Source organism: Canis lupus, chromosome 4 (genome assembly GCF_011100685.1).
Source record: "Canis lupus familiaris isolate Mischka breed German Shepherd chromosome 4, alternate assembly UU_Cfam_GSD_1.0, whole genome shotgun sequence".
In the NCBI taxonomy this organism is placed as follows: domain Eukaryota; kingdom Metazoa; phylum Chordata; class Mammalia; order Carnivora; family Canidae; genus Canis; species Canis lupus.
The window spans coordinates 73,866,044-73,893,572 of NC_049225.1; the positions used below are offsets into that span (position 1 = coordinate 73,866,044).

The following is a 27,529-nucleotide window of genomic DNA, read 5'->3' on the forward strand; positions in this document are numbered from 1 at the left end:
CAACATGTATGAAACCGCATTTCCTCCTTGTTCTCTGAATTCACAGTTCCTGGTGTTATTCATGATACCATAGGTGGCCCAATCACTCAGCCTGAAACCAACCTTGGCTTCATTTTCATCTTCACCCTGTCCTCTGCTCATATATGTCTGATTCATCACCAAGTTCTACTTTTTTTTTTTTTGAAATTGAAGTGAAATTCATATAACATAGAATGAACCATTTTAAAACATACAATTCAGTGGCAGTTAGAACATTCATGTTTATCAAGTTCCCAAACGCTTTTGTCACCCCAAAGAGAATCCACGTACCTACTAAGCAGTCCCCTCCAGTTCCCTCATCCCTGGCCCCTGGCAACTACCAATCTTTCTTCTGTCTCTATGGATTTCCCTATTTTGAATATTTCAGATAAACGGATCATACAATATAAGACTTTTAGCATCTGGCTTCTTTCATTTAGAGAAGTTTTTGAGGTTCACCAATGTTGAATTATATATCAGTATTTCATTCTTTGGTATGACTAAACAATACTCCATTGTATGGATTACCACATTTTGTGTATCCATTCATCTGTTGATGAGCATTTGGGCTGTTTCTACCTTTAGGCTATTATGAATAGTGCTGCTAGGAGCATTTATTACAAGTATTTGAGTGTCAGTTTTCAATTCTTTTGGGTATATACTCTCTTAGAGTTCTCCAGAGAAATCAAACCAATAGGTTCTCTCTATAAAGGGGCATATATATACATAGATTTATTTTCAAGAATTAGCTCACAGGATTATGGGAGTTGGGAAGTCTGAAATTTGCAAGCCAGGCCAGGAGGTTGGAAGTTCAGATAAGCATTGTGGTTTTGAGTCTAAATTTTGCAGATTGACAGACCGGAAACTCAGGCAAGTCTTATTTATATGTTGCCTACTTGGGGAGAATGCTTTCTTCTTTGGGAATCCTTAGTCTTTGCTTTCAAGGCCTTCAAATGATTGAATGAGGTCCACTCCCATTATGAAGGGTAATCTCTTTTACTCAGTTTGCTGATTTCAGTGTTAATTACATTTGAAAAATACTTTTGCTACAACATCTAGACTGGTGTTTGGCTAAATAATTGATCACCATAGTCTAGGGAGCCTTGTGCTGCACAAGTGACTTCAGGAGCCTGATTAGTTGACATTTGCTGGCTTCCAGGTCACAACTGGCTCTTCTGGTCTGGACACCAAGAGCTATAAATCTTGCCTTCTATCCCCTCCAGCTCCAGGTGGCCCTGGCCCCCCAGAATGGTGGAATCTGGGAGGGGAGGCAAGCAAAAGGCTCCTTGAAAATGTAAAGACATGATAACATAGAAATGTACCTCATTCCAAACTACATGTAGGCAAACAAATGTTTAATTTCAGACCCAGCCATTTGCCCCATAAATACAGCCCTAATAAGGATAGTCAGTTGGAAGCCTCACCTGAGGAGAGGGCACTCCACCCAGGCTTCTCAGTGGGGACTCCAACCTGGCTGTCTCCACCGGGCTTCCCCAGCTAATGAGGTGGGATGTTCTAAGTACCCAATTTGATGTAACTTTGTCTTATTCTTCTTTATTGCTTAATCTTGCCCTCATCTATGTGCAGATTTTTCTTTTCTTCTTCTTGCTTCTATTAGATTGTTAGAATATCAATAAAGTATTCTTTCCCCTTGGAAATTGAGAGTATGGCTGTTGTGAGTCTTTTCTTCAGAACACAAGTCCAGAGCAGCCCGGGTGACTCAGCAGTTTACCGCCAGCTTTGGCCCAGGGTGTAATCCTGGAGTCCTAGGATCCAGTCCCACGTCTGGCTCCCTGCTTGGAGCCTGCTTCTCCCTCTGCCTGTGTCTCTCTCTCTTTCTCTGTCTCTCATGAATAAATAAATAAAATCTTAAAAACAAAAAAACCCACAAGTCCAGGTTGTTACCTGTCCTAAACAACTGGCCATAAATCAGAGGTTCCCATGACCCTCTCCTTGGGTTCAATTAATTTGCTAGAGCAGAAACATTTTACTTACTAGATCACTGGTTTTTTATAAAGGGATATAATTCAAGAACCAGATGGAAAAGATACATAAGGCAAATTTAGGGAAAGGGGTGTAGAGCTTCCATGCCCCCTCTGGGCATTCCACTCTGCCAGCACCTCCATGTGTTCAAAGCTCTCCAAAACTCTGTCTTTCTGGGGTTTTATGGAGGCTTCATTACATAGTCATGATTGATGAAATCGTTGCCCATTGGTGATTGATTCAACCTTGAAGCTTCTTCCTCTCCCTGGAGGCTGAGAGATAGGATTGAAAGTTCCAATCTTCTAATCACATGGTTGGTTCTCCTGGCAACCAGCCCCATTTTTTGACAGGATCCAAAATTCACCTCATTAACCTAACAAGAGACAGCTTTGTTGCTTTCAACATTTAGGAAACTAAAAGCCTTTTAGAGGTTCTGTGCCAGAAATGGGACAAAGACCAAATATATATTTCTTATTATAAACACAATATCAAACCATGAAATTGTCTCCACTGTAGCTGCCCCATTTTGCATTCCCACCAGCAAAGCACAATGATTCAATTTCTCCACATCCTCTCCAACACATATTAGTTTTTGTGGTTTTTACTATAGCCATCCTAGGGAATGGGAAGTGGTCTGATCATTTTTTATTATACCTTTGCAATCACAAAATATTTGTTCTTGGAATTTCACTAAATAAGATAACTATCTTTTGCATGACATGGGAGGTTCTGGGGACCTGTACTGGATGAACTCATTGTTATTCAAGTATCCTTTGGAGAGATTACATCTCAAAAATTATTCCAGTACATATAGTGAGCAGGGAAATGCTTCTTCCTAGCTTCTGATGTTTCCTTCCACATAGAGGAACTTCACAGGTTAATACTGTAAGCAGTTCTGTACACTCTCAGACATAAGTGATGGTTGAGCTTGGATAGAAGAAGGAGGCATGGGTCACTCAGATCCTTCCTTTGCTTTTTTCTTAAGAGTTAACTGCCTGTAGAGAATCAGTCTTGACTCTGCTCATCTAAGGAAGAGCCCCATACCTGCAGGTTGAGAGTTATTTCCAGTCCCATGCTGATCTGTAAGTCTGTCTAATCTTGGGGTTCAGTATGAGAAATCCATAGGCTTACAGATCTCTGTTACAAAAGGGTTATTTTGGTCTCTAACTGTTGATCCTTTTGTCTTATCTCAATTATTTTAGAACTTAGGTTGGGAAATGGAATGTCCTTTATTGTATTCATTACATGAAGACATATCTATAAATATAATTCACATCATTGTATTAATTTTAGTCTATGATTAATCTAATCCTGCTATAATGTAAGAATTCACTCATCTGTTGGGTATACTTTATAGATGTGAGAGATCCATCTCATTGGTTGATACTATTGAGCAAAGAATTGATTCCTAGGTGCTGAAGCTGTTTGGTTAAAGCAGTTATTATTAAAGGATGGGTCAGCTATGAATTTTGTACAAGAATTACAGCTGTAATTGTTTAACTTTTAAAAACTATTTTTGTGGGCCTGAGGAAAGGACCTGGTGGAGAATTTTCTTCTCTAAAATCAAAATGCTGCTTTTCTGAAACAAAGAATATAGAAAACAATTTAAAATGAGAGAATTCACAAGATTTGTGGGCTGGGGGAGGAAAATTTGAAGAGAGAAGTGAATTTGATTAAGTAAATCTTTGATTTATTCTGTTTGAACTGATCCTTCATAATGTTGTACTTTTATAAGAACTGTTCTTTCACACATTCCCTCATATCATTATATTTTCTATTCCCACTAATTATGCTTTTTCTGGTCCTTTCATAATCCTCCCAACTTGATGAATATGTGCATATCTTTCCCCTGAGGCAAATTTTCTATTGTGACAGGTATTTATTTAAATAAGATAATTTATTCTCTAGACAGATCATTAGCAATGTGTGATTGCTGTGTGTGCTTCAGAATACCCAGATGGTCAGGCATCTTACTGTGAATTTTCTTGCAAAATTTCAAGTTCAGGTTTCTAAACAGATAAACATTTCTAAGAGCCAGTCAGTCTGCATACTTGTGTCCCATGTGTATGCTTGTCGCACATTCTGGATTCTTCTATTTCAAAGCCGTTATAATTTCTCACCACTAATATCTGAAGCATGAGATTACAAAAATGTTGTTCCAGGGACACTGTCAGCCTAGGAATTAATTATAGACAAAACAAAAAAACAAAACAAAAAAACTTCACTTAGAGTTGTGTACCTATATTGAATGCAATCTACCATTGTTAAAAGGCTGTCTCCACTTAGGTTATTAATTACTCTCTGTTATTTATTTTGAGGTTTGAATTTTACTTTTATAATGAATTATTTTATGAGCATATTAAACAATAATAATAGAGCCAACTTCATAACTTTATACTAAGGATTTAATGAGTTAATACACGTATTTAGAACATGTTAGTTATTATTTCTATTATTACAATTATTATTATTATTTATCTTAGTTTGGGAAGGTAGATTATATTATTTTTATTTAATCTTGAGATTAAAAGCACAAGCCTGAGTTTTGACCCAGACTTACCAGCCACATGAGTGTATTACTCAGCTTGAGCCACCATAACCAAAACAGATTGGATAGCTTAAACAATATTTTCTCACAGTTCTGAAAGTTGGAACTCCAAGATTAGGATGCCAGCATGGTTGGTTTCCGATGAGATTTCTCTTCCTGGCTTGTAGATGGCTACTTTCTTGCTTTGTGCTCACATGGCATCTTCTTTGTAGGAGCTCTGAGAGACAGACAGAAACAGAAACAGAGACACAGAGAGAGACAGAGTTCTCTGATGTCACTTCTTATTAGAGCCATGAATCTCAACAGACCAGGACCCCCTCTCATGACCTCATCGAAACCCACCTTCCAAGGGCCCCACCTCCAAGCACCACCATACTGGATGGGGAAAAGCATCCACATACAAATTTTGTGAGGGATGCAATTCAGTCCATGTCAATGAAGCTGGCAATATTTACCCTCTCTAAGACGAATTTCTCAATTTGTAAAATGTGGATTAGAAGACAATGGAGTCATTGTGAGACTTAAGTTATTATTTTCATCATCTTATTTGTGTCATTTTGTGAGGTTTCTCCCCACCAGAACCCTATTGTTTCTATCATAAGAACAATTATGAGACAATCTTCTAAGAGGGAAAAAAAAAGTGTCTCTTCTTTTTTTTAATTTAAATTCAATTAATTAACATATAGTATATTATTAGTTTCAGAGATAGAGTTCAGCGATTCCTCAGTTGTATGTAACACCCTGTGCTCATTACATCACATGCCCTCCTAAATGCCCATCACCCTATTACCCCATCCCCCACCCCTCTGCCCTCCAGCTGTTGTTGTTTCCTATGGTTAAGAGACTCTTATGGTTTGTCTTCCTCTCTGATTACTTCTTGTTTTATTTTTCCTTCCTTTCCTCTATGCTCCTCTGTTTTATTTCTTAAATTCCACATATGAGTGAAATCATGATATTGTCTTTCTCTGATGGGCTTATTTCACTTAGCATAATACCCTCTAGCTCCATCCATGCTGTTGCAAATGGCGAGATTTCATTTTTTTATGGCGGAGTAATATTCCATTGTTTATATATACCACATCTTCTTTATCCATTCATCTGTTGATGGACATCTGGGCTCTTTCCATAGTGTGGCTCTTGTGGACATTGCTGCTATAAACATTGAGGTGCAAGTGTCCCTTCAGATCAATATATTCGTATCTTTGGGTAAATACCTAGTAGTCCAATTGCTGGGTAGCTCCATTTTCACTCTTTTCCAGAGTGATTGTATCACCTTGCATTCCCACTAACAGTACAAGAAGGTTTCCCTTTCTCCACATCCTCCCCAACATTTGTTATTTCCAGACTTGTTAATTTTAGTCATTCTGATGGGTGTGAGGTGGTATCTCAATGTGGTTTTAATTTGTATTTCCTTGATGCTGAGTGATGTGGAGCATTTTTTCATGTGTCTGTTGGCCACTTGTAGGTCTTTGTTGGAGAAATGTCTGTTCATGTCTTCTGCCCATTTCTTGACTAGAGTATTTGTTCCTTGGGTGTTGAGTTTGAGAAGTCCTTTACAGATTTTAGATACTAACCCTTTATCTGATAGAACATTTGTGAAAATCTCCCACTCTGTAGGTTGTCTTTTGGTTTTGTCGACTATTTCCTTAGCTGTGCAAAAGCTTTTTATCTTTTTTTTTAATATTTTATTTATTCATGAGAGACACACAGAGAGAGGCAGACACATAGGCAGAGGGAGAAGCAGGCTCCCCATGGGGAGTCCGATGTGGATTTCAATCCCGGGACTCCAGGATCACATCCTGAGCCAAAGGCAGACACTCAACCACTGAACCATGCAGGCATCCTGAAAGCTTTTTATCTTGATGAAGTCCCAAAAGCTCATGTTTGCCTGTTTCCCTTGTCTTTGGAGACATGTCACACCAGAAGTTGTTGCTTTTCTATTCTTGTTGGCTTTTTGTTCTGCCTGTTTTGCTTTCAAATTTCTTCCTGATGTAACCTCAGCCTATCTTTTCAGTCATGTAGTACCCTCTACTTCCACCATGTGAAGTATCTTCCAGCTAGAGCAGACCACTCTTTGCCTTGGTGCTCTGTTTGCATGGAGTATGCTATTTAACCAAATCCATACAACTTTTTTTTTTAATTTTTATTTATTTATGATAGTCACAGAGAGAGAGAGAGAGGCAGAGACACAGGCAGAGGGAGAAGCAGGCTCCATGCACCGGGAGCCCGACGTGGGACTCAATCCCGGGTCTCCAGGATCGCGCCCTGGGCCAAAGGCAGGCGCCAAACCGCTGCGCCACCCAGGGATCCCCCATACAACTTTTAAAACCTCTCTCTAGAAATCAGGTTTTTCCCTATAGCACCAGCACTTTGGGTCATTCTTATAGATGTTGTTTTTCATCTGCTTTGTATTATAATCAGTTATATGCAATTGTAGCTTATGTCCCCATTGGCAAAAAGCTCTTTGAGTGAAAGATGAATCAGATTATTTCCCAGACTTAGCACATAGTGACCATTCACTTCATAAATGAACTGAAACAACAGAAGGGCATGTGCTGAATTTAAATTTTCCTTTGTACTTTTAAGGCAAAAAGAGATGATCATATTCATTTTAATAAAGAAAAGACCATGAAGGTGGTAGCCCACTCAAGAAAAACAACTTTTGAGTACTCAAGAAACAGTAATTATATACACAGGGTTGATGTGTTATTTTTTTTAAAGATTTATTTATCCATCTTAGAGAGAGAATGCACATGAGCGGGAGATGCACATGAAGAGAGAGAGAGAGAGAGAGAGAGAATCTCAAGTAGACCCTATGTCCAGTGCAGAGCCCATCTCAGGGCTCAATCTCATGACCATGAGATCATGACCCTAGCTGAAACCAAGAGTGGGGCGCTCAACCAACTGTGCCACCAGGCACCCCAATGTGTTAACTTAAATTATAGTAAAGTATTCATTAAAGTAAATTCCCTGAAGGTCAGTACTAGACAACTGCTCACCAGTTTAGGTTACTACTCCATATACTTGAATACAATACAAATAAATTGCATATATCTAGCAGTTAAAGAGTCTACAAAGTATTTCCATGTACATGATCTCTTTTGATCATTACATTAGCACTGTGAAATGGACAACATAATTATTTTTAAATCAACTCTACAGAACAAAAATCCAAGTTTAAAAAGATGTGACCTGTCCAAGGTTACAAGCTAATACACACTGAAACCAGGACTAAATTGCAGATCTTTTCACTCCGAGTCTGCTCTCTGTGAAACATATTATTTCCCACCACACAGCATGCCTTAAAAACTATTCCATTAACCATATATTTTAATAAATCAGACTAAGGTCTTCCACCACCTTCCTCCCCTTAATTATTATGCAATTTTTTACTACACTCTGAGTTTTCATTTGATTAAACCTTCCGTGGAACAGATTGTATTTGATTGCAAAATCCGCAGGGAAAATCCTATTATGATTAGGTCAATTCTTTTTTTCCAGTAGGTTTTTCTATTACTTAAGTAAACTACTGTACTGAATTTATTCAGTGTATTGAATCTACAAAACACCATATCCCTATTAATTCTTTATTTATTTAAAAAAAAACTTTGAAATCCAGCTAAATAGTTTAAATTGCTTAATTTCACAAAAATTCTAACATTGCTTCCCTGCAGAACACATCAGTGAAAATGACCTTGAAATATGACATATCACACACTAGTTTGTTTCTTATTAAAAGTTAACAATATTTGATCAAAGCATCTAAATTTCATAGACTTAAAGCATTTCTTGTGGGTGTATTTGCTAATAATTGGTTTGCTTGGCTCTGGGCTATTATTTGTTTTTCCTTATAAAATGGTGGTCAAGTTTTGTAATTTGAAAAAAAACCATGCTTGTTTAGTAAGTAATACTAATTATAATTTCCCCTGAGTGATGACTTTGATTCTATTCTCCAAGGAAAACTCACCAGTATTGAGGACTTTTTTTTTTTAGAACCCTTAAACTACTCCAATTAACTACTTGCAGATGGAATTCATTAAGTGATTTTCTCTAGAAGAGAATGTTTAGTTCACTTATGTTGTAGTGAACACTATGGTTGCTTCCATTTTGTGTGGCACTAAATTTTTATTAGTATGACCCTCTTTTGCTTGAAAAGGCTGTACTAACCTTTTAGGCTTGCACGAGTATGAACAACCTCTTCCTGGTGGTTAAGAGGCTTGCCCTATACTTATAAGCCTTTGGCTTGGCTTCTTGCCATGACATCAATTAGGGCTTATTTCTTCTCTTTTGGGGTCAGGGTGACAGTTTATGACAGGGAAAGAAAGCCCTTCAGATAATAAGTGCTACTTCATTTAGATTCCAAGATCATATCTTTCCATTGAGTTTCCTATGAAATTGTATCAGCTAGACTCTGGAGCCAAAGCTCTTAGAGTCAGAGTTCAAAGAGTTGATTGCAAAAATAGTATAGTGATATTTTTGGTAGTAAATGAAAATTGGTATTGCCAAACTTCTGGATATTCTGAATGTTTTGATGTGACTGGATGACTTTAAAGATGCCAAATTAATACCCTATGGGAGTGATACATCATAGAAAGATTGAAAATTTAGGTTCTAATGATGTGGAGTCCTCGGGGTCTCTGGGAAACAAAGGTAGCAGATCTGCCAAGCAGACATTGAGACATCAGGATGGCAATGAGCTAAAGAAGATGAATCTCAGGGCCCCTGGGTGGCTCAGTGGTAGGGTGTCTGCCTTCGGCTCAGGACATAATCCTGGGGTCCTGGGATTGAGTCTTGCATTGGGCTTCCTGCTCTGCTCATGTCTCTGCCTCCCTCTGTATGTCTCTTGTGAATAAATAAATTAAAAATCTTTTTAAAAATGAGTCATACTTTGATATTCCAGTATGTTTTTCATTACCAAGATGTTAACTGATTACTCAACTATGTGTATATTTTATTGAAAGCCTTGAATGCCACTAGACATTGGTTGATATCTGGGCAGCCGCCAGATGCCCTCTATAATGACTGCAAAATGGCCTTCAATGAACTTCAGCTCCTGGGATTCACAGATATTGTGGAAATGATCACTTGTGACTTCCAAGGCCAAGTCATTAAAAACATTGCAGCAGAATATGCCTTGCTCTCTTGGATCAGTCTGGGGAAAGCCATGTTATGAGGACATTCAAGCAACCTTCTGGAGAAATCCACATGGTGAAGACCTGAGCCCTCCTGCAAACAAACAGCATGAACTAGCCAGCCATGTGGGTGAATCACCTCGGAAGTGGGGTCTTCCAGCCTCTGACACCTTCTGGCCACTATGTTTTGGGGTAATTGTGCAGCAACAGATAACTGCTATTAGAAATGTATAAAGTATTGCTTTCCACAAACCTGATTTATCAAAAATTTGCTTCAGATCGAGACTCTTCTAGACTCTTCATGATGCTAGGACCCAAGTGGCAAAAGAGAACTGATGGCAAACATGGGGATCATGACACATCATTCCAACTCCATCTTACTAACTTGGTCCTCGTGATTAACGGAGCCGGAAACATCCAGCTGGTTACTCTGCTCTCCTCACTCTCTGTGATTATGAACACCATTTAAATGGCACCTGAATTTCAAGGAGACTAGAAATTTTTGTTCTGCAATTAAATAAATGTAATGTGTTCCAAACATTTTTGCTTGAGTTCCCTAAATTTCCAGCTATATCATGGGCTAATTCAGAGGTGAATGGGCCAGGTTGATGGTAAATATTTAACAACATCACAATGAAAATGGCTGAGGAGAGCAATAAGAGAAGAATTGAATCAAAGGCTAAGATTCAAGATGGCCAGCCTGTTTGAAGCTCATGGCTGAGCCCTTGGCCCTCGCCTCACATCCTAGGCAGCACTCTTGGCCTAGCTCTGCCGCGTGTGGTACAGGAGTCAGGCCAGGCCAGGGCTGCAGGCACACAATAAGCCGTGTGTGTGTGTGTGTGTGTGTGTGTCAGGGGCAGGAGGGGTGGGAGGGTGGAGGGGGTGGATAAGCATGCAGTGAAAAAAATCAAAGAGACAATACTACAGAAGAAAACTCCAAAGCCAAAAAACACCTATTGTGACTTTGAGTAGTCCAACACTGAAAGAGGCAGGAATTTGGAGATTCTCCAAGGATGGTAGAATGATGTAGTGATTGCCTGAAACATGGGAAGACTGTAACACACACGGGTGCCAGGAGGCAAGACTTCCAGAGTAGGTGGAGAGAAGAGGAGTGTACAAGGTCTGGTGAGAAGTGGTGACACCAGAGGGGTGCTATGTGCTTACGGAGACCTTGAAAAACATTTGAGAAAAGAGACATGGACGATAGCTAGAGAAAACACAAGACAACATCCCAACAGCCAGTGGACTTTGACATTTCCAGCACAGGACTCACAAGCCCCAAAGGAAGGTGAGTCTTCTAGAGTGAGAATGCTGGTTTTGAGGGGCCCTGGACAGATTTTCATTAAATGGTAGCCTTTCAGTAGTCAAGCCTGTTGTGTTGACTAAACAATACAAATAAGACAGAAACACCCTTGATAGTGCATATGAAGATGACAGATAATTCCTCCACATGGCTGAGAACTTTCTTAAGAGACAGAACTTGACCGTGACATCATTGGGTGCTCAGCCTCCTGCCATAATCCCTGGAATATAGTCAGTGTTCAGTACATACTTACGCAAACAGAAAAATGAAATGTAATCATTTAATTGGTCAAATTGTGCAATTGCTCTCCAAGACCCTCTGAGTCTCAGCAGCTACAAAGTTTTTGCTTTGGGCTTTGGATTGCTTTGATTTGCTGCTCTGGCCACAGTTGCTGGAAGTGTTCCAGCTGGAATAAACAAGGTTTTCTCTTCACCCTTCAGGGCCTCAGACTGTTCACATGGAACTAGAGGATCTCTCTGGTCCCATGCAACTCTCCTGCTAGTTCTGTTCAGTTGCTCCATTTTGCAAGTGGAAAATCAGAGGATTTTTCCCAGAGCACACAACTGGTGGAGGTGCAACCGCGTTCAAACACCAACTCCTTGGCTAGAAGCCAGTCCCCTTTCTATCCTCCAACTTATCAATAAACCCGTATCTACAAATAGCCATACTACTGCTTCTGGCCTCAAAATCAACAGTAGGTGACCATGGGCATGACTTCTTTGTGGAATATCAGACTGGAACATCAGCTGAGAATTGCTAAGTATGACGCTGGCTTGGAAGATGAGCTGACGACCCTGGGAAACAGATGAACTTTGCAGGCAAATGTTGGCACTGTGGATTCCAGTCTCCTCCACACCTTTCACTGACTATAGGTATCTGAGATGCATGCTAAGGGAAAAAAAAAGAAAGGCCACACTGCTGATTATTTTGTGTTTGCTCTTCCCCCTCCTTGCAGATAAGTCAGCTTTTCTCTGTCTTGCTTTGTGCCCTACGAGGAGGCATGACCTCTGAAACCTGTGATCCCTAGATCTCTTCGTCCTTTGGCTTCCCATCAGGTCTGGAGGGAGATCTGAGGGAAGAAGAAGAGATTGGGGTAGATCTCCCCTGCTCCATTCCTGATCTAGCACCAAATTCTGGCAACCTGTGACACAGCTCCTGCCACCAGGCTCTGGAAAATACAGTCTCTACCTCCTGGATTCTTCTTGCTTGGAGGAGGCACCATCTTCCTGCGACTGCAAACCTTGGGAGCCTCCAGATCACTTGCTGCTCTTCCTAAGCTGCTCATAGCTTGCTAAGTAATTCACTTCCCAGATTCCAGTTGAATGAGCCTTTTGGTCCCTGCCAGGACTTTGCCCAATAGAGTCACTCAAAGCAAAATGCCTGTCACAATATTAAAAAGGCATGGCTTTATAAGCACAATTGCTCAACCTCAGCACTACTAATATTTGGGGCTGGATAATTCTTCATCATCTGGCACTGTCCTGTGCATTGTAGGATGATTAACAGCATCCCTAGCCTGTCTACAATTTAAAGGCCAGTTGTACCCTTTCCCTGAACTGTGACAACTAAAAATGTCTTCAGACTTTACCAAATGTACTCTGGGTAGCAAAGTTCTCCTAGTTGAGAACTTCATATTAGTCTTTATATTAGTTTTGTCTCTTATAGAGTTTTATCTTTTTATACCTCAACTTCAATCCACAATTTATATTTGTGTCACCCAATAATCATGATAATACTATTTACAATTCATTTTTCATATATTAACCCACTTGAACTTAGAAATCCTATAAAATTGACTCAGCCTACTTTGGTGTGAGACGAAAGGTCAAAGAACTTAAGTGATTTCCCCAAGAGCATTCAGCTAATAATTGGGAAAAGTTAAACTGAATCCTAAGCTTTGGCCTGTAAGTCCCTTGCTCTATTCTGGTGATTCTCACCTTGGGGTGGTTTTTCCCCCCAGGGGACATGTGGCCATTTCTGAAGACATTTTTGGTCATCTTGGGTGTGTGGAGGATATCACTGGTGTCTATCAGGCATAGGCCAGGGCTGCTGCTTGAAATCCTACAATGCACAGGTACAGCTACCCCCCACTACTCAATGAAGAATTATCCTCCCAAAATGTCATTACTGTGTGGTTGAGAAAGGCTGATCTATCCACTGTGCTACACTGTCCCCTCAACTATCTAGCATGTTTCTCTGACTTCTTCGTACCCTTTAGCCAGCGTGTTCTTTTGCATTTATAAAGCTGTATTAAAGCCATAAATTGATAGCAGCTCACATTTCAAGGAAGTTCAATCAAGCTAAGTTTAACTTTGGAAATGTAATAAATCTACCTCTCTTCTCTATTGTTTTTAATGTACTTTCCTCCTTACAGTCTATGTTGGTGAAAAAAAAAAGTGTAGAGAGAAATTTTTATCTTCTTAGATTTAGAAAGCAATTTTGGAACATGGGAATGTCAAAAGGAAAAGAAAAGTGGTAAATGCTTTGAAGTCTAAATAGAATTTTTTATAACTTGATTATTGATAAAAATATTTATAAAATATCTTAAGGGCAGTATAAAAGTTCTGTTTTTCAATCTTGACCAAGAAATATTGTAAATGGGGAATATAAAAAGAAAACTTTTTTAATGAGGTTGGAAGGAAAAAAAGAACTTTTTAAATGAGGTCATACAAATTGAATCGTAGAATGTGTAACCTACTAATATTGCCTTGTTTCATTTATTAATATACATTTAAGATTCACGAATAAAACTACCATAGATACTCACATTCAAGTTTTTCTGTATGCCTACATTTTCAAGTCAGTTGGGTAAATACCAAAGATGAGAATTGCTGAATCATATGGTAAGACTATATGTAGCTCTGTAAGAAACTATCCAACTGTCTTCCACAATGGCTTTATCATTTTGCATTCTCCCCAGCGATGAATATCGCTCCATATCTACACTAGCAATTGATATTGATGGTATTTTGGATTTTAACCATTTGATATAGGGTGTATCATTCCTGACTCTTCTTTCCTGTCTACTGTAACATTATCATTCGTTTCACTTCTCCATAAATGTTACTCACTCAATATCTTTTCCTTTTGCCTAAAGAACAACTTCTAGCATTTCTTGCAGGCAGGTCTGCTGGTATTAAGTCTCCTGTTTTTTTTGTTTTGTTTTGTTTTGTTTGTTTTTTTTTAGTCTGAGAAAGTCTTCATTTCTTCTTCCCTTTTGAAGGATAATTTTGCTAGAATGGAAACTTAGGATGGCGTTTTTTCTTTCAACACTTTAAATTTTTCACTCATTCTCTTCTTTCAGGTATATTTCTCCTGCTTTGTATTACCTGAGCTTCCTGGCTTTGTTGTTTGGGTCTGTTTTTAATATTGGAAAGTTTTTGACCATTAGTACCTCAAATATTTCTTCTTTTTAATTTCTTACATCTCCTCTGTTATTCCAATTGTGTTCATGTTACATCTTTAGATATGTCCACTGTTCTTGTATTTTCTATTATATTTGATATTTTGTGGGGTGTTTTTTTGTTTTGTTTCATTTTTTAGTTTTAATTTCAGCTTGGGAAGTTTCTATTGGTTTATCTTCAAACTCACTGATTTTATTCCCCATGGCCAAGGCCAGTAAGTACATTGATGAGCAAATCAGAGATATTCTTCATTTCTGTTACTGTGTTTTTGCTTTCTACCATTTTTTCTTTTCATTATTTTTTAAGGGCATATCTCTCTGCGTATATTACCCATCTGTTTATGTATGTTGTCTACTTTTTCCAGAAGAGCGCTTAACATCTTTAATAGTTCAAGTCCCTTGCCTTAGAATTCGAAAATCGGTTACATAGCTGAGTTTGGTTTGATTTCTTTGTCTCTTTAGGCTGTGGTTTTTCTCGCGTCTTTCAGCATGTTTTGCAATTTTGTTTTTTGAAAGCTAGTAAACTCCCATGCTTTTTAGCCGTGAGACCTTAGATGCTTTACTCAGCCACCCTGAACCCCAGGCACCTCATCTCTAAGACTGAGGAAATAAAACAATATAAATTTGTTATGAGGATTGCTTAAAAATAAGGTCCTGGGCAGAGGGTGAGACTTATGGCAGCCATGGTGAGGTACATAGATTGATAATTCTTGGATGTCAGCCTGGCTGACCTTAGGAAGTGGCAAGTGTTCTCTCTTCTGCAAGCTTCCATGGCAGCTCTGTTTGTTTGGGATGGCAGTCAGACGGAGGGAGTGTAGACAACACAGCACCAAGTCCTTTATACTCTAGAGAAGAACCCAGCCTAATGGTCATGTATAAAGCCTTCAGTTGGCCATCATCCTTGAGTGTAATATTCCATTTTCTCACACTAAATGCCATTTTTTAGAGCTGTCAGAATACACTTACACCTAAACACCATGAGGTCTTCTGGGCTGAAGACAAGTGGGATACCATGGTTGTGGTGATGGGACATTTGGAGTCAGAAGAAAAACATATCAGGAACCACCCTCCAGTTGATGATCATTTGAATCGGCCCCATCTGATGGAGAGTACAATCACAGGGAAAGATATTTTGCAAAAGAAAAGATTAAAATAGCCTCTCAGAAAACACACAAAGACACACACATATACACACAAACCCACACCAATTAGTTATGTTAACTTCAAATTCCTTAATTTGAATCTAAGTAATTTTAACAGATAGTTTATTCTTCTGTATTTCAGTAGAAAGAAAACTATGGAATTGCGAGTTTGGGGAAAGTCTATGGAAGTAGTAGGTTACTTATCATTACAGAACACAACTGTGTCAGCTTTCACTAGTGTTGAAAATAATACCCGTGAGAGGCAGAATAATGGCTCCCCAAAGATATCAGTGTTTCAGTCCCTGGATCCTGTGAATGTGTTGCCGTGCATGACCAAAAGAACTTCGCAAATGTGATTAGGTCAAGGAAAATCAGATGGAAGATTATCCAGGATTCCTAGTGGACCAAATCTAATCACCTGCATCCTTAAAAGCAGAGAACGTTGCCTGGTTGTGGCAAGAGGGAGATGTGAAGGATCCATGGAAGAATGGTCAGAGGGAGCCAATACTACGGGCATTTAAGATGAAGAAAGGAAGTCAGGAGCCAAGGAATGTGGGTAGAAGCTGGAAAAGGCAGGAAAATGGATATTCCTTGAGATCCTCCAGAGAGTAATGCAGCTTGTTGACGCCTTGATTTTAGCCCAGGGAGGCCAGTGTCAGACTTCTAACCTATAGAATGGTAGGAATAAATTTATTATAAACTAAGTTTATAATAATTTGTTACAGCAGCAATAGAAATCTAACACAGTACCCATTTTAGAAACAAAATATATCATTTGTAATAGTTGTACCACTCTTCAAAGGGGAGAGTCTTTCTAAGTCTTTCTCCTTGCAGACTTCCAGATCCCAGGGCCATATGGGATAGGTGATATATCAATATGGCATTAATATCCTAGAAGTTATACTGACCATTATTTCGATTTCAAATATTAAAAATCCGGGATGCTTGGGTGGCTTAGTGGTTGAGCATCTTCCTTTAGCTCAGGGCCTGATCCTGGAGTCCTGGGATCAAGTCTCATGTGAGGCTCCTTGCCTGGAGCCTACTTTTCCCTCTGCCTGTCTCTGCCTCTCTCTGTGCATCTCTCATGAATACATAAATAAAATCTTTAAAAAATATATTAAAACTCCTTCAGAAAAATATCAATCCTGAACCTCATGACAACTTCTCTGTTCACAGGTTTAGTAGTACGTATGTAATAGCTAAAATGATTCCCAATTTGTAGGAGAAGAGACAGACAGCCAAGACAGATTTACACGAATGTGCGTGCTCTGTTCTAGCTGGGACTTTCATTTGCTGCAGGTAGCTGTTGCTGAGTCATTGCATTTCTGCCTCTTCAGTAAGTCTTGTGGCCCACTGAGGAAATTACAGAGAGCAGAGCATTTTCTAGGGCTAAAAACAAACAGCAAACAAATGGACCCATGATCCTATGAATCATATCAGAGATCGGAGACAGATAATATTTCAATATAATTGAAAAAAAACACATAATACTTCAGGGAAAAATGAAATTGTAGGCCATTAGAGCAAATTAAAAGGAAATTGTTCAGCATATATCAGTCCAAAGAACTGAAAGAGTAAGAGTCATCCCACAACTTTCTTACTTAGCTGTTGGAGGTTGGGGGAAGAAGGAAGGGGTAGTTTCAGTAAAACCTTCTCCAGTGACAACTCAGTCGATTTAAATAAGAGATAGAAACATATGCCCACACATCAAATGAGTGGCAGCTCCATTTGCTGTGAATCCCCATGAAGTAGTTGTTTTTTAAAAAAGTATTTCTCTTATACAAAGATTTCTTCTGGAAGACAGTTACTGCTAGATTACTGCTAGTTACTGCTAGATTAGCACCAGAATTATGGTAATCAGAATCTTCCGCTATGAAAGACGTTTCTTAGGACAATTTGCACTGTGGGTTCTTTAGTGTTGCTGATACAGTTATGATAATTCAGTGACTTTTGCTTAAAAAAATTAGTTGAAAGCACATTTGAACTCAACAGGAAATGTGACAAAATAACCAGCAATTATTTTTCCCCAAATGCAGTAACTGCAAACATGAAAGCCTAAGTTTTTAAAGCAACTGGAGAAAAAAAAAAAATCTTTTTTTGTTGAGAACCCACAAGCAGTTCATTCGCAATTTTGTATCATATATTTTTGCCAATGTAACTTTCCTCCTTGATTTTTAGCCTGCTTTTGAGTCTAGATGGATATAATATTTCTCAATACTGTCCGATGATTGCATGTTAAATCATATGATATCAATCTAGGAAAGCCTCAGTCTTCTACTGGATAATAAATAATGGAGTATTTTAGAGAATTTATGTTAAAGATAAATAGAGTCCAGTAAATAGTTAATATGCCTTATTTAGCTTTTGCCATGCTGCTTGGCTCAATTCAAAATGAATTGTGTTGGCACACCTTGAAAAAATAGAAGAAAATAGAGGTCAGAGGAGGTCTGTCGCCTGTAGGGGGCAGCAGAAAGAGCTTGCTGTGGTGGGTAACTCAGGACGCTTCAAGACACCTCTTTTGTCAATGAAATCATGGGGTTGTTTCAAATGTAATCACCAGATATTGACCCAAGTTACTATGATCCCTAAGGAGAAACACTCACTCTTCCCTGTGTCACCCTTAGCAACATACGGAACGTAGCAGTTGTATTTCCTTTCTCAAATCTACAGCTGGGCTACAGAGATCTGCACTTATTAACAATTACACGTATGTAAATGAAGGACACATTTCAGAAACCCTGCCCTTTGACATTTAGTAAGTGCAAAGTGAACACTCTTTTAGAGAAATGTAAACATCTTTCATGCTGGGCTAACATTGATTGAGCACTGATTAATGCGCAAAACTGTTCTAGGAACTCTATAAATACTAACTTTTTATTACTCACAGCAGCACTATGAAGTACCTTCCTATTGGCATTTCATTTTGCAGATGAGATAACTGTGGTTCAAAATGATCCCCATCTGCCCAAGGTCATACCCCTGATATACAGTAGAGCTAAATATATAATAGATATAATTCTAAATATCCTGTGCCTCAATTACAACAGGAAACTGCCTGTGTGAAGTGGGGTGGAGGTAGGACACTCGGTGGCCTTTTATTAATACTGTATCCATTTTGTCTCAGCCACAACGCTGTAATCATACATTCCACAGCCAGGAAACCCACGTTTAAATGTGACTTATGTGAGATGCTGGTCTCAAAGAGCTCTTTAGTCCTTTGCATTAACAAATCAACATGGAGATCCAAGGAGCTGAGTGAATGTAGAGAGAGCCAAACTGCTACATGTCCTATTTTTATAGCAGCTTAGCTATGAGCAATTTAAGGAAGAAATAAGTGGAGCCTTTTCCTTTCCTTCCTTTATTCATCCCACAAGTCAATAAACATTTATACAGCTTGACTGTGTGCCAGGAAACGTTATAGGTTCTAACGATCCAGTGGTGACTAAGAAGCAGGTCCTGCCTTTGGAAAGCTCAAAATCTAGTGAGGAAGCCAGAAAAAGAAGTAGTTTACAAAGATGTGTGGTAAGCGCTATGCTACATGAAAAGCAGAATGCTACAAGTACAAATAGAAGGATGTCTAACCTAGTGGGGAGATTAAGAAAGGTAGCTTAGAAGGGATAAAATGACTTTTAAGTTCGGGCATTTTAAGGCACTTAGTGAAAAGAGCCAAAAATAGCAATGAACAATTTAAAAAATTCTATTAGACTTTTGGAGACTTATACATGTTCTGCAGACATGAATAAAAACTTCAATTACTAAAGTCAACAAACAAATTGGGTCCCATGAGCTTCTCAAGGGAAGGGAATGTGTCTTACACAGATTTATATGGTCAGGGCCTAACACAACAGCCAGCACCCTGTAAGTCTGCAGAACCGGCTTAACTGCAGGAATGAAATTCCCCAGGGAGCGGGCTTGTTCTCAAACCTCACCTGTATCAAAGCTCTTTCAGGGAGTATGAAAACACAGGAATTGTTAGGAACAACTGACCCAATTTATACTTCTTGTTTCAGGTGACCATCATAACTCTAAAAATTGTTCATCAAGAAGAACTACCTGCCTCCAAATCCGGTTTGGGGATGAAAACTTAGATTTAGATAGTGGAATTGAATCTGAGGTGAATTCGGAGAGGGAAAAAAAAAAAAGAATTGACACATGTCGGGGTTTCTACTTAATTGAATCACTTCTCTCTCTTCCCTCTTTCCAGTTTTTCTACTGGCAAGAGATTTGAGAGTAGAAATGGAAGAACAGGGAAGAGGTAAAGTTTGAAAGGAATGCTGGTAGCTCAGGAAAAGTCTCTACAGACTCGTAGCTGAATTGAATCCCCACTCATGAACAGACGTGTCAAGACACTTCCCTACACCTCCCATCCTATGCCCCACCACTGACAGATGTAAGCACTTATATCGAAAAGAAAGCTCTAAAAAAAAAGAAGAAAGAAAGAAGAAAGAAAGAAAGAAAGAAAGAAAGAAAGAAAGAAAGAAAGAAAGAAAGAAAGAAAGAAAGAAGAAAGCAAGCTCTTGACACTGTTAAATGCCAGAACTCTAACCGATTGAGGGCACCCTCTTGTTTCAAGTTATTACAAAGAGATTATTTTGGGGGGGGGTACAAAACGACACATGAAAAATAACTTTAGCATCTTCCCGTCTGTTTTTAATAGTACTATGTGTTATTTTTAAATTACTCAACTTTTTGAGAAATAAAAAAGTGAAAAACAACTAAATTTTATAAAACAAGTCCAGCTATGCTAAATTATCACAGGATCTTAGCCTCAGGACCCAGAGTAAATTCAACCAAACCCAACATGCTCAGGAAAATAAACCATTTTCATAAGGATTTACAGGATGTCTGCTAGCATCCATGAGCCACCACACATATCACTGTGGGGACAGCCTGCTGAGTGGGAAATGAAACAGGGAAAACTTTACAGGCTGGAAAGGATGTCTCACAACTAAATTTCCTTTGGAATTGCTATGTGTTCCACACATCTAGTGTGGTACTGTTCATGCAGGTCAGACCCGTAGAGTTAAGATTTTCATAGGAAAATTTTACAGTTTCTGAACTGAGTATTAGAAATCAGCTGATACCATGAACTGTTGGTTAATGGATCTGCAGCAAGATAAGCACTGAAAAGAAGAGTAGGCATTTTTTTAAAAAAGATTTTATTTATCTATTTATGAGACAGAGAGAGAGAGAGAGAGGCAGAGACACAGGCAGAGGGAGAAGCAGGCTCCATGTAGGGAGCCCGACCCAGGACTCGATCCCAGGTGTCCAGGATCATGCCCTGGGCTGAAGGCGGCGCTAAACCAATGAGCCACCCGGGCTGCCCAAAAGAGTAGGTATTTAGACTTTTATATCAAGCTGACAGTTATTCTACATCTGTTGCATCTCATAAAAAAAAAAAAAAAAAATCGGGGATTAAATTGTTATATCTTTTATTCTAACTTTATTTTCTGGTCTCTTACTCTATTTCATTTCAGAAATGGTCATTCCTTAAGAAGTTGGATGGTTTCTGTTTTGGGGTTTTTTTAAAGATCCTTCTACACAGAGTTTGAGAGCTGCCCTGGGGTTCATGCTGAGATACCTCCAGGGCGGCCTGGGGCTGTCAGTATGTGGAGCTGCAGGTTCTCCAACCTTTGCTTTGGAAAAACAGCAGGCTATTAATCTGTTTTAAATATTGGGTAACAGCAAGGTTTAGGATGGTTATAATGAAAACTGCAAAGATAACATTTACTTTGGAAAGGAAAAAAGAAGATCATATACCTGGAGTCTCTCTCTAAACAGAGGGAGAAAATATACTGCTTTTATATCTTTATATTTCCTTCTTTCCCTTCACCTGTTTCCAGGGATGGAAGCACAGCCTAAAATACATGACCAGGTTGAAGGAGAAACTGATTCCAAAGCCTCTGCCTGTGTTGTGTGCTGCAGACCGTCAAAGTACTTGATCCTTGCTTAGCAGAGCATCAGAGCCCACTTTGGGTGGGGTGTGGGGGGTAAAAAATGAAACTGATCTTCATGAGAAATACTGGAAATCTGAGGATTGTGGAAGGCTAAGGTGGTGAGGGAGAGAACGTTCTGGGAAGATGACTTTGAGATCAGAGCCTAGGTGAAATTCTCAGTGGCAGAGAAAGGCTATGGATTTTAGAACACTGTTAATATTCCATTTAAATGACCGCCTGTGCTGTACTATCAGATGCAGTAATTTCCCTCCATTAGCCTGAATCTTCAATAAAAGTCAGCTTCCTCCGATTGCTTTGCATTAATGAAGCTCAGGGAAAGAAAGTGGAGTGTGTATGTGTTACCTGGGTGTACAAAGGGGGGTGCGGGTGCAGGTTCCCTACCGAGGCAAATTCACAAGCTCCCAGAGCAGCAGCAGCTGGAGCGGAGCACAGGGCACAGAGAGACTCCGCAGAGATCAGAAAAGTTGATGAGAAATGCCCGGGGTTAACAGGTGCTCCTGTCTCTCCCCTGGCCCACAAGCCCCAAAGATACTGTTGCTCATGGAACTTCAGGTGGCAAAACACTTGTCTAGAATATGAGAGAAGGCGTGGGAAGGCGTAGGATGATAATGCTGAGGGCGCTGTGGAAAAGCAAGTTGAACTTAGTGGTCTTAACGTTATCAAGCAATTCCTGTGTGCCAAGCAGAAGAATGTCTTGTTTGTCATCTCGTTTACTTTTTTTTTTTAATTTTTTACTTATTTATGAGAGTCACAGAGAGAGAGAAAGGCAGAGACATAGGCAGAGGGAGAAGCAGGCTCCATGCACCAGGAGCCCGACGTGGGATTTGATCCCAGGTCTCCAGGATCAGGCCCTGGGCCAAAGGCAGGCGCCAAACCGCTGCGCCACCCAGGGATCCCATCTTGTTTACTCTTTAAAGAGACCCTAGGGGTTGAATTCTGTAGGAGATATCCCCATTTTACAAGTTTTATTTTTAACAGAGCCAAAAATGCAGTAGCAACACATTGAAGGTCGCTGACTGAGTCCAACCTCCTTCATTTTTAGATGAGAAAATTGAAGTCCAAAGATAGTAAATTAACCCAATAGCACATGATAATAGGTGTCAGAGTCAAGTCTAAAAGAGGCCCAGAAGAACAGCAAGAGTTTGCTTCTTGCGACAAGAGAGCAGAGAAGGGCTCAATAGCATAATTCTAAAGAATTTAAATATATACATGGGAAGCTGGTCTTAAAAATGAAAGCTTTCTTTCATATCAACCATATAAGAAATTTTTCTTTTATCTATTCACCAGGTTGGATTTCTCCTTCTCTTTCTCCTGGTCCTTCTTCTTTTACTATTGTAAACACAGAAGAAGAAAGGTGTGCTCTTTTAGCTGATTATTCCCACCAGAACGTCCTGGTGAGGGCCAAAGTATTAGCTAAATGCAACATTAGATCCATGGATCAGCCTTATGTAGAGACTGACTACTTCAGTGTATCCACTTATTAGACTCTCCAGTTTTACGGCATGTGCTGGGTTTATATCTTCCTAATTTGGGAATTTATTTTGTCCCGAGGTGTTGAAACTAAGCGAGTTAAATTTTGTGTTCAGAGAGAAGGGGAAAGTTGGTCAGTAAAGCATACTCTGTGTGAATTCAGTTGGGTAGACAGTCAACCACAAGAAGTTCTCTCTGTTGAATGGGTGTTGAGATGTCCTATTTGATAGTCCAGCACTCGGCGCCACACCCTGGCTTTCATTAAGGTATGAAAGAAACATTGTCCTGTCATCCTGATGATTCTTGATCCCACCCAGGGAAACATTCTTTCTTGGTATTTCATAGATCATAATTTATTTTCATACATCCAATTGATACACAACTCAAACAGTTCCCTAGACTCAGAAATGATGAACTTGAGTCTTTATGTCTTCTAGTTTATATTTGATTTATTTTATCCAAAGACCTGTAACACAATTGAGACCATAAAGATCATCTCATGGAAACTCTTTGATTACCCAGATAAGGAAGCTGTGCCTAGTGCATAGTAGGCGCTCATTGAGTAGCTACTGAACCATTGGACAAAACAAATCTGACTTGCGGAGTCATGTGCCAGAGCTGTGACGAGAAACACGGTCTTGTAACTTTTTGCTCAGGTCCTTCCTACCTCATCACCCTTCCCTTCAGCCTCAATACATGTCTATGAGCTGCTGCTGCCTCAGCTCACGAAGAGTGAAATTCCATGTAGAGATGCAAGTCACAGAAGGAGCCTTGGTTCCTACACAATTAACATCTGCATCTTTCTCAAGGAAAGACATGGGAATCATCTTTAATAGAATGCTGAACTAAGCAGAAGTAGAGGCAATGAGAACACTTTTCCTTAATGCCCACACCCACCCACACACACCCCCACACACACTCCAGTTGCACACACTATTAAAATATGGAATGCACCTTCATTTCTGTAATATTAATTGCTATTGCTGATTTAACATGCTGTCATTTCCAGCACGTGTAGAACAAATAACGTAAGCACGGTTACTTGGCCAATTCTGTGAGCAAAAGCCACAGGCCACACAGTATCTCTGAGACTTGTAACAGAGAAACATTTTAAGACTTTGGTTCATAATTTTAATAAGCTGCTTTTTAAGAGACAAAAAGAAGTCAATACTTCCATAAGATTGGAAGCTTAAATGATGCAAAATAAATTAAAAAAAAAAGAAGAAGAAGAGAGAGAAAATTCAGAAGTGAAAAGGTGACGTCAAGGGCTTCACACTCAGAAGAGGTGATTATTGAAAATAAGTAAAACGAAGGCAACCGTTGCTTAATGTGAATCATGATATTGCGGGAATGACTCCGCTCACTTCACATCAATGCTGTAAGGAGAAGGCACATATCAAAATCATTAGGGAACTTTTCCATCAAATGTACATCCCCCGCCTCTGCTTAATATATGTTCATTTCCCCCTCTGTGTGTGTCCTGAAAACTCCCCAAGCCATCCGGAGAGGAGCCCCCACTTCTCCTCCTGTTCTTGCTGGTGAGAGGATCTCCCACTTCACTTGTTCTTATGGCGAACTTTATGAATATAGCTGGAGTCACGGCATCAAGTGTAGCACGAAGATAGGGGAGCAGAGGGCTGGATTGATCACTTGGAGACGTTGAGTGCACGGAAGAAAAAGATAACCGCAGATTTAACAAAGTTGCGAAGAGAAGCAAGGAGCTGAAATTCATCAGGGCCTGTCACCTGCCAGGTAGGACATAGTACGCACCCTTTAGGTATTAGCTCATTCATTGACTTACTCTCTATTCATTTCACAGATGTGTATTAAGAGCTGACTGTATGCTGTGTATGCAATCATATCCCACATAGGCCCGGTCTCTAGATTCGCAGAGCTTGCATGGTAAAGTGGGGGAGATACCATCCAACCAGGGGAGAGCATAGGTAAAAATTCAGATTCACCTCACTGAAGAAATGACTATGCGAAATGGAAGGAAACACAGGGTTAGGACAGTGCACCGGCTCTATTTTTATGCAGGTTCAGGAGGAAAGGTTTCTCTAAGAAAGGTACATTGAAGCCAAAGCCTCAAGGATACACAACACATAGCCACCGAAGCAAAGCCATCAGGGCCCTGTCCTGTCCCATCACACACAATTTCAGGGCCAGGACCTGACTGCCATCTGCCAGCACCTGTATCTCTTTCCCTGGGGGCTCAGGGGTCCCAGGCGCCCCACGGGCCAGCAGGGGAAAGTGCTGGGGAGTTAACAGCCCCCTGAGAGTAGAACCGAAGTAATGTCTGTTGGGAGTTGAGGTGCAAACCCTCCCACTTCTGGGGCCCCTGGCCGGAGAATTCTAACATGAGGGTCCCAGGCTGATTTCCAGGGTCACCCAGGGGCAGGAGGAAGCGCCAACCTTCCAGAAGAGCGGCCCTGTGAGTGGCTGCTCATTAGTGCCCCTTGCTGGTCATTGGTCCTTCCACGCCTCAGCCTCCCCAGGTCCTTCCCTGTTTCCGGGGACAACCTTCAAAATGTGGGACTTGAACTCCAGGCCGCATCTCACCATATCCTTCCTCAAGAACTTGACTAGGACACCAGCTAAAGTGCACCCCGGGCTGGGGAGAGGGGGGCTGGGAAGCCCTGGGGCAGGCCACCGAGGAGGCCGGGGGACCAGGGCGCGGGGAGGGGGCCTGGAGGAGAAAGCCTGCGGGCCGGCGGTCTTGGGGTGTGGCCTTCCTCCAGCTTCCAAGCAGCCAAGGATGCGCAGCATTACAGCGGGGGCCAGGCCCCCTCTGGCTTTGAAGTCAGAGGCCTCGCAACCTTAATTCCATCTGTAGCCTCAACCCCCCTTTGCCTGGAGTCTTGCTTATCCCCGGGCCTGGGGACTCAAACTGGAACCACTTGGTCAGGGGAGCCTTCTCTCTACCGTGACCACGTAAAGGAGCTTGTATTTTTCAAAGAGATACAGGCCAGTGGAAAATTTTAAACTGTCGAATGATATGATCTACCCTCTGTTCTTTTTTTTTTTTTAAGATTTTATTTATTTATTCATGAGACACACAGAGAGAGGCAGAGACACAGGCAGAGAGGGAGGCAGGCTCCCCGTGGAGAGCCTGATGCGGACTGGATCCCAGGACCCTGGGATCAAGCCCTGAGCCAGAGGCAGATCCTCAACGGCTGAGCCACCCCGGTGCCCCCACCCTGTGCTCTTAAATGATAGTTACCATATAGTGATCGTCTGCAGAGGACAGAAATGAAAACAGGATGATTAATCAGGAAACCACTGCAAAAACTCAGGTGAGAAACGGTGGTAAGGGGGCCCAGGCAGTGGTATAAAAGATTCTGGGAGGTCAACAGGACCCGGGTAAGGATCAGATCTGAGAAAAAGGGAAAGGGAGGTTTTGAAAATGATTCCCAGATGTCTCACTTTTACGTCTGGAGGCTTAGCTGATGTGGAAAACATTGGTTTAGGAAAGATAAAACTTTCAAGTTTCATCAAGCTCATTTTTGGATACATGTGAAATATGTAAGTGATATAATTAAGTGGATATATGAGTCTGGAATTCAAAAGTGAGGACTGAATTAAGGGTATAAATTCTTGAGCCGCCACTGTAGTGATCGGAGCTACAGCCGTGGGAATGAATGCAGTCACCAGAGCACAGAGAGAAGCAGCAGAAAGGAATAAGGACGAGATCAAGCATTTAGGCATAAAATCCCATACCCCGGGGCACGACCTGTTGGTTCCGCTGTTTGCCAGCTGTCCCCTCCTCTTTCTACTTTTGCCCATTGGACTTCTGAGTGGTGCTCATCAGATCAGCTTGTACTACATGGCTCTGGACCTTTCCTATTTTCCACTTATTACTTTTTATGCTACATTCTGGGCGCTTTTCTTAAATCTGTCCAATTTCATTGTCACCTGTGTCGATTTACTATTTAGCATGCTCGTTGAGTTTTGATTTTATTTTAATCTAGCGATGATACTTTTATTTCCAGAATTTCTAATGAATCCTTTATAAAATCTGAATTTGCTTTTCCCAGAGCTTCTTCTTACCTGTTTGTTCTATTCCTTCCTTCACCCTGTTAAACATTTAAATCTTTATGTTTAGATCTTTTTAGTTCTCAGGGTGCAAATGCTCCCATTTTTTCATTTGCTGTTTATTCTTTTGTAGTTTGTTGTGTCTGTGAGATCTGCCCCAAGGAGACTTGCATTTGGTGGGAAGTTCATGTGCCTGAGCTATGGACATTTTTTTCTCTCTAGTTGGATTCTATAGTTACTTTAAAAATATTATAGTTACTTTTAAAAGTTTACTTATAGTTATTTTAAAAAGATTGACCTTCTTAAAGAATTTGAGGCTTTTAACTTTTAAAAAAAAATCATAAATCTTGTGGGTCAGAGCAATCCAAAGTTCTGAGACTTCTGAACCTACCCACATTCTTGTTTGTTTGAAAAATGTAAATAATGATGCCAAATCCACACATGACCTCAATAACCAGAGTCAAGGAAAACTGCTAATACAAGGTTTTTTAATCCTTCTAAATCTGGGTTTTTATCATGCTTGCAGCACTTTATCTGCTGC

At 40.2% G+C, this 27,529-nt stretch overlaps 1 protein-coding gene across 1 annotated transcript in view; it reads right to left on the bottom strand.

Moving 5' to 3' along the window:
* Window positions 1-4,384: 4,384 nt before the first annotated feature.
* LOC119871597 overlaps window positions 4,385-27,529 on the bottom strand; it is a 150,020-nt gene continuing 126,875 nt past the window's right edge. Inside the window, exon 7 of the mRNA XM_038535468.1 lies at window positions 4,385-4,766. The gene's annotated coding sequence lies outside the window, so the exon portion shown is untranslated. The remainder of the gene's footprint in view (window positions 4,767-27,529) is intronic.